The following is a 12,551-nucleotide window of genomic DNA, read 5'->3' as shown; positions in this document are numbered from 1 at the left end:
CAAACTTTAGTCATTTACTGACCTCACTGGATGTCTGGAATCACACAAAACACTTGACAATGGGCAGACTTGGGGCTGGAGAGATGGCTCAGATGTTAGGAACACTGGTTCAATTCCCAGCACCCACATGGCAGCTCACAGCTGTCTGTCACTACATCCCAGGGGTCTGGACACCTTTACACAGACAAAACACCAATTTACGCTGGACAGTGGTGGCGCATGCCTTTAATCCCAGCACTCGGGAAGCAGAGGCAGGTGGATCTCTGTGAGTCTGAGGCCAGCCTGGTCAACAAGAACTAGTTCCAGGACAGGCTCCAAAGCTACAGAGAAACCCTGTCTCAAAAAAACAAAAACAAAACAAAACAAAAAAGCCAAAAAAACCCCAATGTACATAAAAATAAATATTTTTTTAAATGGGAAATTTAGCATACCATTGGTGTACACACTACACCTGGAGTTCTAGGTACTTGGGAGACTGAAGCAGAAGATCAGTTGTTAGATCCAGACTAATCAGGAATGTCCTTAATTCAGTAGCCTAAGTCCCCTGGGGATGACTAGCCAGCACCTAGAGCTGTGCAGAAAAAGATGGGTTCTGGAGCTTCTAGCACAAGGCACTCCTTACGCTTTTTTATTGTTTTGCTTCATTTTTGAGACGGGGTCTGATGTAGTCTAGGTTGGCCTTGAACTTGCTATACAGCCAAGGATGGCTCTGAACTCCTGATCACCCTGCTTCCCCTAAAGTACCGGATTACAAGCTTTCAAAACAAGATTTCCTAGCAAGATTTCTGAAAAGTTGCTTCTGAGCTTCGGTTGCTCCCCACCAACAAATGTAACTGGCTACCTCTCCATCTCCATCTCTCACATGGGCTCTACTACGGAAATCAGGAAAGACAGCTGTGGATCGTTCTCACCCAGGGGGAAGCAGAGCGTTGGCCCTGCATGGCTGGGAGAGTCTCAGGCTGTCCCTAACAAGTCTGGCCTGCTTCTTCCTCTGCAGGCACCACAGAATAGTCTCACACGTCCTCCACTCTACTCCCGTTGTTGCTCTGAGGGAGAGCCCCACTCACTGTCTACCCCACAAGGCCACTATCACAGATCAAATGCCCATCTCTGAGGTGTGTGCTCTTCTCCAGGCACGTCAAGAAGCCCCTCTTCTAGTCTTGGTGCACTTAGAGCATGGATTGGGGACCTGCTACCCCAAGAGAACAGTAGTGAAGTGGGACTGAGATGCTCAGTGGTTAAAAGTGGTTGCTGCTCTTGCAGGGGAGTTGGGCTTGACTCCCAGCACCTACAAAACAGCTCACAACCATCTAGTTCTGGGGATCCATAGCCCCGCCAGGCAGGCATGTAGTGCACAAATACACAAGCATGCAAACATCCATATACAGAAAATGAAAGCAAATGAATCCTTTTTTAAAAAAGAACAATGGTGAGAAAGAACTGGGGCTTCACACCTACTCATCTGATCCCCCTTCACGTCTACTCATCTGATCCCCCTTCACGCCTACTCATCTGATCCCCCTTCATCACTATTCACTCTTCAGGCACCTGCATCCATGATTCATTTCCACCGTCAACTTGATTAGATTAGGAATCACAGAAGAGATGCACCTTTGGGAGTCTCTATGCGGGTATTTTCAGAACGGTTCCACTGCAAAGAGAAGACTTAGTCTGCAGGTCAGTGGCACCATTCCATAGGCTGAGTGACAGAAGGGGACAAAAGAGAAGCGAGCTGAGCACCAACATCTCTCTTGGCTTCCTGACTGCAGGCAGGTGCAGTGTGACCCACCAGCTGCCTCGCTCCTGACACCACAGTGAGAGCTGCTCTCCCAGCCATGCTTTCCCCACCATGATGGACTGTGCCTTTAAGTTGTGAGCTAAACTAATACCTTCTCTAGGTTGCCCTTGTCAGGTATTTCCTCAGAGAAACGAGACCCACTAATACCCCTCCATTACTATTTATTTGGCATGCATCAAGTAGAATCTATTCAGAACCCTTGGTTGGATAATAAAGGCAATGAGGGCTGTGTCTTTTTGTTCTGGGCAGGAAGGCATATTGCCCTCCCCTAATGGAACTGAACAGGATGCCTGAAGGTTAAAAATCCTGCCTCCTGAGGCAGCCGCAGGACTCACCCGTTCAGTTTATCCACAGATAGAAAGGCCCTACGTGGCTCTGAAAAAGCCACAGAGGCCAGGTCTCCTGGGGAGCTCGACGATCGTAGGACTGGCCTGCAGTATTTGTTGCCGTAGGTTTGCACGATTGCTTTGCCAGTGCACCCAGCACATGGGAAGTGAGGGAACAAGAGTGAGGCTTGGGCAGGGGAGCTGGCCTAAGCCCAGGATTGCAGTGCCAGGGCAGCAGGTTGGCCCTAGGGGGTGGAGGTGAGTCACACAGCCTGCAAGAGGAAACTGCATTGGCTAAATTTAAACCCCTTGCCTGATACATTTGTGAGCTTGCTTTGTTGTGTTCTTGGGAGAACTCACTAAAGAGAGAAAATGACAGAGATACAAATAGGATTTCACTAAGCCTAGAGTGCAATTATTAATCCTGTGATTTTCAACTAGAGTTGTTCATGTGGATAAGCAGAAGAAACTTGGCAGAAAGGATCACATACAAAATACTTGGAGCAGAATAAACTCCAAGGTCCACGATGCAAAGCAAGCCTGCGGTCCAGACCACTCAGAAAAGGGTTTCATTGAAGCGTTGTTAGTGATGTCAATCCCAAGCACCACTAAAGGGCTACTTGATACATTTAGCACATTTGTGTCTGCCTAGAGCCAGACAGGCATCAAAGAGATCCTTTACTTGAATACAATGTAGAAAAGTCCGAATTCTATTCTCAAAGTTTGTTTTCAAAGTGACATTTTGAAGTCTTTCACATGATAGAAAATGTTAGGCACAAATTAACATTTCTAACAAAAGAACTGTCAATCAAGTGAAGAAAAACTCTATACTAGCTATGAGCATGACTGAGTGTATGCCACAAAACTAAAAATGGCTGCTAGGAAAATCCAACACTAGGCTTAATATACAGGATCATTCTGGGGCTTCTGCAGCTGCCCAGGGACAGCTTGTGAGGAAGGTTTCCATTGGCCTGTCTTCTGGAGCTGGATTCTTTGATTATGGCTGCTGAGGTCAGAGAAATCGAAGGTTTACTAGCTAGGCATGGTGGTGAATACCTGCAATCCTAGCACTCAGGAGACTGAAGCAGTGGAGTTCAAGACCAACCTGCAGTTAGCATGTTTCAGGCCATCTAGTTTACATAGCAAATCCCTGTCTAACAAAAACATTTAAAGTAGGTTTTCTGTCTTTTTTTTCCATAATTTTTAAATGGAGTCACGCAGAATAAAGCTGGTATAGGTAGTTGCTTCCAATTATCCTACGTCTGGTTCTTGGAACCCATTTCTGGTTGTGTGATCTGGAGCCAGTGAAGTATGATATCCCTGGGTAATAAGGAATCATCAGACTTGGTTATAAAAGCCAGTGGCTTAAGTCTTACAGGCATCTTTGGTGTTTCCATTCTTTGATGAAGACCCCCGCTCGTTGCCGCTCGTTGCAAGCTGGCAGATGGCAGAGCAGGAAGTGAGGGCAGCTTTGACATGTTCATAGCCAGGAGGAACATAGGCTCCAGTCTCCAGATACGGGACCTAAATCCTGTCCCCCTCTTCTAGTAAGCTTGGCATGGGTGACACCCAGTGAACCTCGAGCCCCCTGAAAGTCCTCAGGTGACCGCAGAGCTGGGAACAACAACACATTTGTTGCTGCATGCATCAGCATTTGGGGGGTGGAGAGAGACGACAGAGTCTTACCATGTAGCCCTGGCAAGCCTGGAACTTGCTATGTGGATCAGGCTGGTATTGAACCCACAGAAAGCTGCTTGCCTTTCCTTCTGAGTGCTTGGATTTAAGGCATGCACCACCATGCCTGGCCATTGGTGTTATTTTTATTGCTTAACTGCATTGCCCTGAATATCTTTAATTTGTTTAACTTCCCACCAGCTGATGGTCGTTTGGGTATCCAGTTTAGGCTATTACAAGTGAAAATGCTCTGAACACTCAAGTACAAGCCGTTGAGTGGACATATGTATTTCTTTTGGATAAATATGTAGGTGTAGGATTGTTGGATTTTAGGGGAACAAATGCTTTATTTGTTAAGAGACTGCCAATCTGCTCTCCAAAGTGGCTGTACCATTTAGTGCTCCCTCTGGGATGTGAGAGATTTTATGTTGCCTCACCTCCTCGCCAACACTTAACATAGCAAATCTCTAATCTGGACCAAAGGACAGCTAGGAAGAGGTATCTCATTGCAGATACAATGTGAAATATTTTTTCAGTGACTAAGGTTCTGAGTGCGCTTCTAAGTGCTTTCTTTTAACTTCTTACTAATTAAAACAATGAGGTTATTTGTCTTCTATGTGTCAAACCGAGTGGTTGTTTGTTTTAGGTTGGCTGTTTTACAAATCGTTTCACCCAGCTTGGGTTCTCTCTATTTCCCATTTCAACTAAACTTTTGAAGAGTACTATTTATTGAATAATAAATAATTTTATTATAATAATAATTAGATGTATTAAATAAAGTATTATTTGTTAAATAATTCACATTATCTATTTCCCTTCATTGCTGCTCTCTTGCCTTGACACAGCCTGGAACTTTCCTCAGTAGATGCTGGCATCATTGAGGGCTCTGTGATAGTTTCAGTGAGAATTGTCTGCCTGGAGCCAGTGTGTGTACTGGGAACCAAGCTTAGGTCCTCCAAAAAAAGCACTTGTAACTTCTGAGCTGACTCTAGCACACACACACACACACACACACACACACACACACACACACCTTTTAAATTTATGCTTTTTAAGACAGGGGCTCATGTAGCCCAGGCTATCCTTAAACTCACTATGTAATTAAGGATAATTCAGAACTTCTGATCCTTCTGTCTATCTTCCAAGGGCCCAGTTTATGCTGAAGATCGAACATGGGGTGAGTGCCAGGCAAGCAATCTATCAACTGAGCCGAGCCTCTGCCTAAACAACATTTTTAAAACAAAAGCAACTTTATTGCCAATAATTTGCATACCATAGCATTGCCTTTATTTTTGACATCCCATCTTCCTGAGGCATAGGTAATCAGATCATTGGTGAGCCAGCCAGTCTACCTTTCTCTTTTTCTCCTTGAAGTTTTCAAGATGTCTCTCCCTTGGTTTGTGGCTTGGGTGCACTGTATAAAATTGGGTCTTTCCTCTGGATGTTTTAAGGAGTTTTTATTTATCTCTTATCTCTATCTGTTTGATTATTAAATGTCTTGGTGAGACATTTCCTGATTTAATTGCCTCGATCCTTATGAAATTTCTTAGTTATCACATTTATCTCCTAGTTTCTCGGGTCAAATAAACATTTTGCTGGGGATGTGAAACGTCGGTGTAGCTGACTTCAGTTTGACCTGGTCTGTTGAGGCTTGGAAGTTCAGTCCCAGTCAGAAGTCTCTGCAGATTTTATTTATTAGTGGGGTAGGGAGTATCTTGCCCTTTATAGCCACTAGGAGAAAGGATAAAGACAGACAGCAAAGAGAACCTTGTTACCCTTTGAGGGAGACCTCTACAGTATCTTCATGAACACTGGGGAGTGCTTCCTCTTCTTAGCAAGGCAGGAGCTTCCTTTGGATGCTCTGAAGTCACTTCAGAAGAGTCAGGACAACCACAGACTCCAGGACATTCACTGGTGCCCACCCCACCCCGCAGTCCCGGGCTCTTGTCCACAGTTAGGGCTGTGGCCTAGTTGTGGGAAGCCTGTTCAACAGAGACTCAATCATTGCTGGAGCCCAGTGGCGCCAACGACTCAGTCCTTGCTCTGGGCATTGCCTTCCCTTTGCTCTTACTGTGAGAGACCAGGTGCCTACCAACTACCAAAGTGGCACCGGACTTCACACCAGTACCAACATTTTATTAGCAGCCTCTAGCTTTTCACGGTCACGCTCACTGGGTGTTTATTCTCCTATACCCCACAAACACACTCTTCTCCCTAACACCCACATCTTTGCGCCGGCCATCACGCCTCCATGTGTTGCCAGTAAAAGTCTCACTGATGAGCTGCTGCCTCTTATCCATTCCCATGATACCTAGCGGGGCTCCTCATTGCCAACGGGACAGTGGGTAAACCACTTCATAATGCCCTACAGCCAGCTTTCTCAGACCATTTTGGCACCAGGTGTGTGAACGTGTGTCCTCCAGTTAGCGGGCGTGGTACAGAATGAGGGATACGAGAAATTTAGCAGGTGCTCACATCTTGGGAAGATTAGGAAAAAGAATCGGACTGAGAAAGCCTCCACTCCTAGATCCTCACATGATCCTCACATTTGAATAGAAGGGAGAGGTATATACCCGACAGGTTTGGTCAACCCAAAGAGGAGCAGAGTGCACACTAGGGGGGTCCTATGCACGTGCTAACCAGGGTTTTGTCCCTGTAACAGATACTTGAGGCAACTTAGAAGAGAAGGCTTACTTATTGATTAGCTTGTTTTACTGTAAGGAGAGTTGCACTGAGAACCTTGTACATGGACAGCAGTTGGCATGACTGAGCTGCGTCCACAGGCCTTTTTGCTCTGAGACCGGATCTTGGTGAGTGGTCAGAACTATCCCGAAACATTTATCAAGCCCAGCAGACCTTGAGCTTGCCGTCCTGCTTCTGTCTCCTGAGATTAGAAGTCTGTGTCACCAAGCCCAGCTGGAAAAATGTATTGACTCCATCTTTCAAAGGTTTCAGCTGGTTCCTTTGTTTCTTGGCTATGGTGAGACAAAATGTGTCATGACAGGGTGTAGCAAAACAAAGTTCCTCGCCTCATGCTTGCCAGACAGCAGGAAAGGCAACAGGAGGGGATCAGGGACATTTATATCTTTCCAGGGTAGCTCTTCCAGTGACCGACTTCCTTCAACTAATTGCCACCTGGTAATTTTCTGACACCTCCATATATAATAATGCCATCAAACTGGCAGGATTAATTCATTAAGTTAGAAGCCTCATGATCTGAGCACCTTGCAACAATTGGATCCATCACCTGAGGGCCAAGCCTTCAATGAGTGAGCCTTTGGAGGCAAGGAAGACCACTTCATACTCAAACTATAGCAGTGGATACGGCCACCTCATAACCCTGCTCATCCCTTTAACAAGGGCAACCCAGAAAAAGGAGGCTCAGATCACACACTCCCACAGCTCCAGGGTGCCTATAGGCTCTCTTCTCCAAGCTGCTTTGGGTCAGTGCTTTAGCATAGCAATCGGGAAACAAACTAGAACATACAGCTTCCATAGACAATGTTCCAGACATATAACATCTAGGTTCAATCTCCAGCATCACACACACACACACACACACACACACACACACACACACCTACAACTGAGTGATACAGTATTGCAGTGGTATTCCTAAAGCTTACGATTTGAGAGGGAAATTATCTGGCCAGAGTAAAGAGATTTACTCCACTGAGATTTCAACAGTACTTTTTGAGAACTTCCAGAAGCAGAAGGTTCTTCGTCTCCAAAATAAAACTAAAGCAGTTGCCAGTCATCCCTGTAACCCCGATGTCTTTTCCTGTCCTGTCCTGTCCATGGTTGAATCCATCTCGGGCCCAGGTTGGTGACAACGCCAACCTGAAAGACCAAACACAATCCCACAAGGGTCCTGTGGGTCACACAGAGGAGTCAGATGTCACCACCTAGAGGGCAGGACGCAGACTGCACAGCATTTAGGAAAGCAGTCTTTCAGATTAAAGCCTGCGGCGCCAGTCTTTCACTTTTAAAAGAAAGGCCGGAGTTTCCAACGTTCATGTAAACGTTTTTATTTTTTTAAGTTAGCAGTTGACCTAAGTTTCAACTGGCTTTAGCCAAGTCACTAAGCACTTGCCCCAGTCTCCAGGAGAATTGTCTAGGCAACCCCCTCAGTTGCAACTCAACCCTCAGGACAGCCAGCGCAGCTGCACTACGCCTGCGCGCAGGCTCTTTTAGCGCAAGCTCCGCCCTACCCGCCGCCACAACGCAGCCTCCCGTTACCATGGAGCTGCGGGCCAAAACGACGCAGCCTCAGACCCAAGGTGGCTGAGAGACAGTCGGTCGGCCGTTAAGGGGACATTTCTGAGTGACTAGTGTCAAGGAACTGTTCCTCCGGGACCACCGCAGAGGAAGCGACGCCGAGGAGTTGCTTCTGCGGTGGTGGTGGGGGGGGGGAACCCTTCTGCGGATCCACTACCTAGGGATCATTTGGGAGGGGCTGTTGCTAAGGGGTCGTCTCCAGGGACCATTCTTTAAGGGCTGTTGCTAAGGGGCTATTGCGGAGGGGTTTGGACAACAGTGCATTCCTGGGAGACCTTTGCTGAAGTCTCATCCTGAGGGGCGTTCCTGGACTGACAAGAGAGGTGGGTACTGATGACGCGATCTTCCGGCGATCTTCCGGGGGGCTACCTTGAGGATGTGCGGGACTTGGGTGTCTGGCTTCTCTGTGTGGCCGCATGGCTGTGAGCCACGTGGTTACCACAGTTTATGAAGAGGTATAGTCAAACCTTGCTGGAGAGGACCAGGTACCAGTCTGAGAGATGCGAGGAAGACTCACAATCATACAAAATCCTTTTACTGCGAATGGATAGACCTCCTTTGGTTGGTTCCGCATAAAATAGTCCCTTTATCTGAGTAGAGATGGTTAGCAAAACATTCCCTGAATGTCCGCTGTGGGCCAGATACTGAGCTGTGTGGATGCTCAGGTACTCACTGACGGATGTTCTCTTCGGACAAATCATGCCTAACTTCTTGTGTACAATCTGAGTACTGACTATCAAGCAAATATAAAAAGCCCGCCCAAGCCAATAAGTAGAACCTCGTCTTCACCCATAACACAGTACCCCTCTCTGCTGGTTAACCATGCACAGACCTGTGGTCCTCATTTCTAACTTGTGTGTAACCACACATCTTTGCTTGTCTTTAGATTAGAAACTTATTCTTGAACAGAAGTATTTGTTCATTAGTTGGTTGGTTTTTTGAGGCAGGGTTTCTCTGTGTAGCCCTAGCTGTCCTGGAACTCACTCTATAGACCAGGCTGGCCTCGAACTCACAGAGATCCGCCTGCTTCTGCATCTCGAGTGCTGGGACTAAAGACATGTGCACCACCAACACCCAGTCTGGAACCCTGTCTTAGAAACAAATGTAAACTTCTGGCTTCATGACTGTCAGGATACATTTCTGTTATGTAAAGCATCCAGGTTGGGATGTTTTGTTATGTCAACCCTGGAACACTAATGTGAGAGTGAGGGTCTCTGCAGTCTTCTCTAAGGAGAGGGTGTCCTTTTCAGAAGAGAACCTATTGCTTCAGAAGTTGGCGTAGGCAACACAGTGGCTTCAGAGACATCCAATGTCCCAGTAAAAACAGGATGTTCTGTGGAAAGAGGAACTGGGGAGTTCACCTGGCTGCCTTTGAGATGGAGGAATTACCCCATGTCATTTCAGTTCAATGCAGCTACACTCAAAAGGCCATGTGAGTGTGGAGAGAACATCAAAGACTCGAGCACGGTTGGCTCAGCTGGTGCTGCAGCTTTGAACAGGTTAGAAGGAGGACTGCTTGCCAAGGAGTGAAGGCGGCTCTCGATAGTGAAGAGGCAAGAAGACAGACCACACGCACTCTGGCTTCCAAAAAGGAACACGGTCCTGCTGTTCCAGGACCGGCCTCAAAAGTGTTGTGAGACTGTGAAGAAGAGAAAGACAAACCTAGGGTGATGCCCAGTGCAGCTTACTGTCAGGCCAAGGGGCTGGGGGACAGGAGGAGCTTGTACCAGACAGAACCCTGCAGCCTGGGTCAAAATCTGGGGGCAAAAGAGGAGAATCTCTGTGGACCAGAACAAAAGCAAACTCATTCTTTCTGTAAATGCCTATTTATCTTAAGGTAATATCAAAGTTGGATACGACAGCATGCTATTATAATCCCAGCTTTCAGGAGCCTGAGACAGGAAGATTGTGAATTCAAGCTGAGATGCTGCCACCGAAAAAAAAAAGAAGAAAGAAAAGAAAGAAAATGAGAGAGACAGAGAGAGAGAGAGAGAGAGAGAGAGAGAGAGAGAGAGAGAGAGAGAGAGAATAAATTGGAAAGAATAAATTGGAAAGAATAAATTGGAAAGTCAGGGAGCTCTCCGAAGCTGGAATCTGCTATACAATCCCACCTAATACTCTCATGATTTTGCTGAGAAAAAAAACAGCTAGGGCTAATTGGAGGACATCATAATAATCATTTCTTAAGATGGCAGCAGTTGTGCTGGAGAAATGCCTCAGAGGTTGAGAGCACTGGCTGCTCTTCCAGAGGTCCTGAGTTCAATTCCTAGAAACCATACGGTAGCTCACAGCCATCTGTGAGATCTGGTGCCCTCTTCCGGCCTGCAGAATTCCGCACACACCTGCTGACACCATGGTCTTAGATCACACAGACTCAGACGCCTGTGCTCCAGACCGTGGGTTCTCAATCCTTTAATACAATTCCTCACGTTGTAGTGACCCCCTGTGGTGAGCAGAAAGAAAACGCCCACTAATGGGAAGTACGGCCTTGCTGGAATGGGTGTGGTCTTGTTGGAGGAAGTGTGTCACTGTGGAGGCGGGCTTTCAGGTCTCATATATGCTCAAGCCGTGCCCAGTGAGACAGTTCACTTCCTGCTGTGTGCACCAGCGCCATGTCTGCCAGCACACTGCCTTCTCCCACTATGGTGATGACGGACTGAACCGTAAGCAAGCCACCACAATGAAATGTTTTCCTTTATAAGAGTTGTGGTGGTCATGGTGTCTCTTCACAGCAATAGAAACCCTAAGACACCCAACCATAGAACTATTTCATTGCTACTTCATAACTAATTTGCCACTGCTAATAACTTGTAAAGTCTGATGTCCAGGATATCTGTATGCAACCCCCAATGGAAGGGGGGTCAAGGCCCACAGGTTGAGAACTGCTCCTGTAGAATAATGAGATAAATTTGTGCTGTTTTAAGACAGAAAATATGTAGTAATTTATTTTAAAATTAATGGGGAAAGCAAAGGATTTGCTCTTTTTTCCTGTATAATGTCTAGCTCGTCACGACTAATCCAAAGCTCCACCACTCAGTTCACTGTTGATTTATCAGTCTTTTCATGTTTCATGTCTTCACCAGCACCTGCTAGACCTCTATGCTCCCAAGTCTGATGTCTGTGTACTGATAGCTCACTGTAACTTTGCAGTTCCCTTATTACAGATGACGCTGAACAACTTTTCTTACATTATGGTCACAAGATAGTTTATCATCCGAAAGACAACCTGTTAATAACACTAGGAGAACAGATGTGCAGCTGGACATGCTGCTAATCTGGATAGATGATTGCCGTGTGTATTCGCCGAATGTCTCTTATTATGAAGCTCCTGATAACAGAGCTTTGGCTTGTGTTTCTTCTGGGCAGCGTATTCTGCATGAACTCAGTAGATCCTTTTCATGGTCTTGATGGTAAACATTTTAAGTTAAGGATTGTAGTTATCTCCTACCCCATAGCTTTTCTGAGTCTCCTTAGGATGTCATCTGATCAGAAGTTTTAGATTAAAATACAGGTGACTCTGCCAGCATTCTCTCTCACAGCTAATATCCTTGGTGTCTTATTTAGAAACCGTAAGGTCATGACTCTTCCTTGGCCACTGCCACTCTGATGGTTTCACTTTTCACAGATGAGCTTTTAATCCACATGGATTCCAGGAAAGGTCCAGCTTCTCAGCATGCCCACTGAAAAACACTCAGTCCTTCTGGCGAGCAATGAGATTTTGTACTAAGTGGTATCAGTCTTTAGCAATCAGTTTCTGGATCCCTTATCTGATTCTGTAGGTCTATTTGTCTTTGCCATGGCACGTTCTAATTCTGTAACTTCATAATAAGTCTGAATATTGGTAGGGCACTCCTCCCTCATGCTCCTTCAGCACTATTGCTCCTTGTTCTACAGATATTTTAAATGCACCGGGCAGGTTTCTGATTTATTGTTCCCTGCTGTATGCACACATGTGCCTACACATGCACACACCCCTGTTGTATGCACACATGCACCTGCACATGTACACACCCCTGCTGCATGCACACATGTACCTACACATGTACACACCCCTGTTGTATGCACACATGTACCTACACATGTACACACCCCTGTTGAGACTCAGATGTAGTTTAGTAAATCTAAAATTGAGTTATTGACTACAGGAACTCCCCAGTGACTGAACCTGAGTTCTAGTTATTTATTTGTTTGTTTATATTTTATTCTTTTTGTATTTTTTTCTTACAGAAAATTTCATAATCACAAAAGTCAGGAGAAGGAGGCTGGGGAGATGGTTGAATTGTTAAGGGCATTTGTAGCTCTTGCAGAGAACTGAATTTTAATTTCCAGTGCCAAAATTGGGCCATTTACAATGCCTATAACTCAAGTTCCAGGAGATCTGAAACCTTCTACTGGCCTTTGCAGACATCTTTGAGTACATACACACACACACACACACACACACACACACACACACACACAAATAATAATAATAG

Source organism: Arvicola amphibius, chromosome 6 (assembly GCF_903992535.2).
Source record: "Arvicola amphibius chromosome 6, mArvAmp1.2, whole genome shotgun sequence".
In the NCBI taxonomy this organism is placed as follows: Eukaryota; Metazoa; Chordata; class Mammalia; order Rodentia; family Cricetidae; genus Arvicola; species Arvicola amphibius.
The sequence above is the reverse complement of the archived record's forward strand: the minus strand, read 5'-3'. Positions refer to the sequence as shown.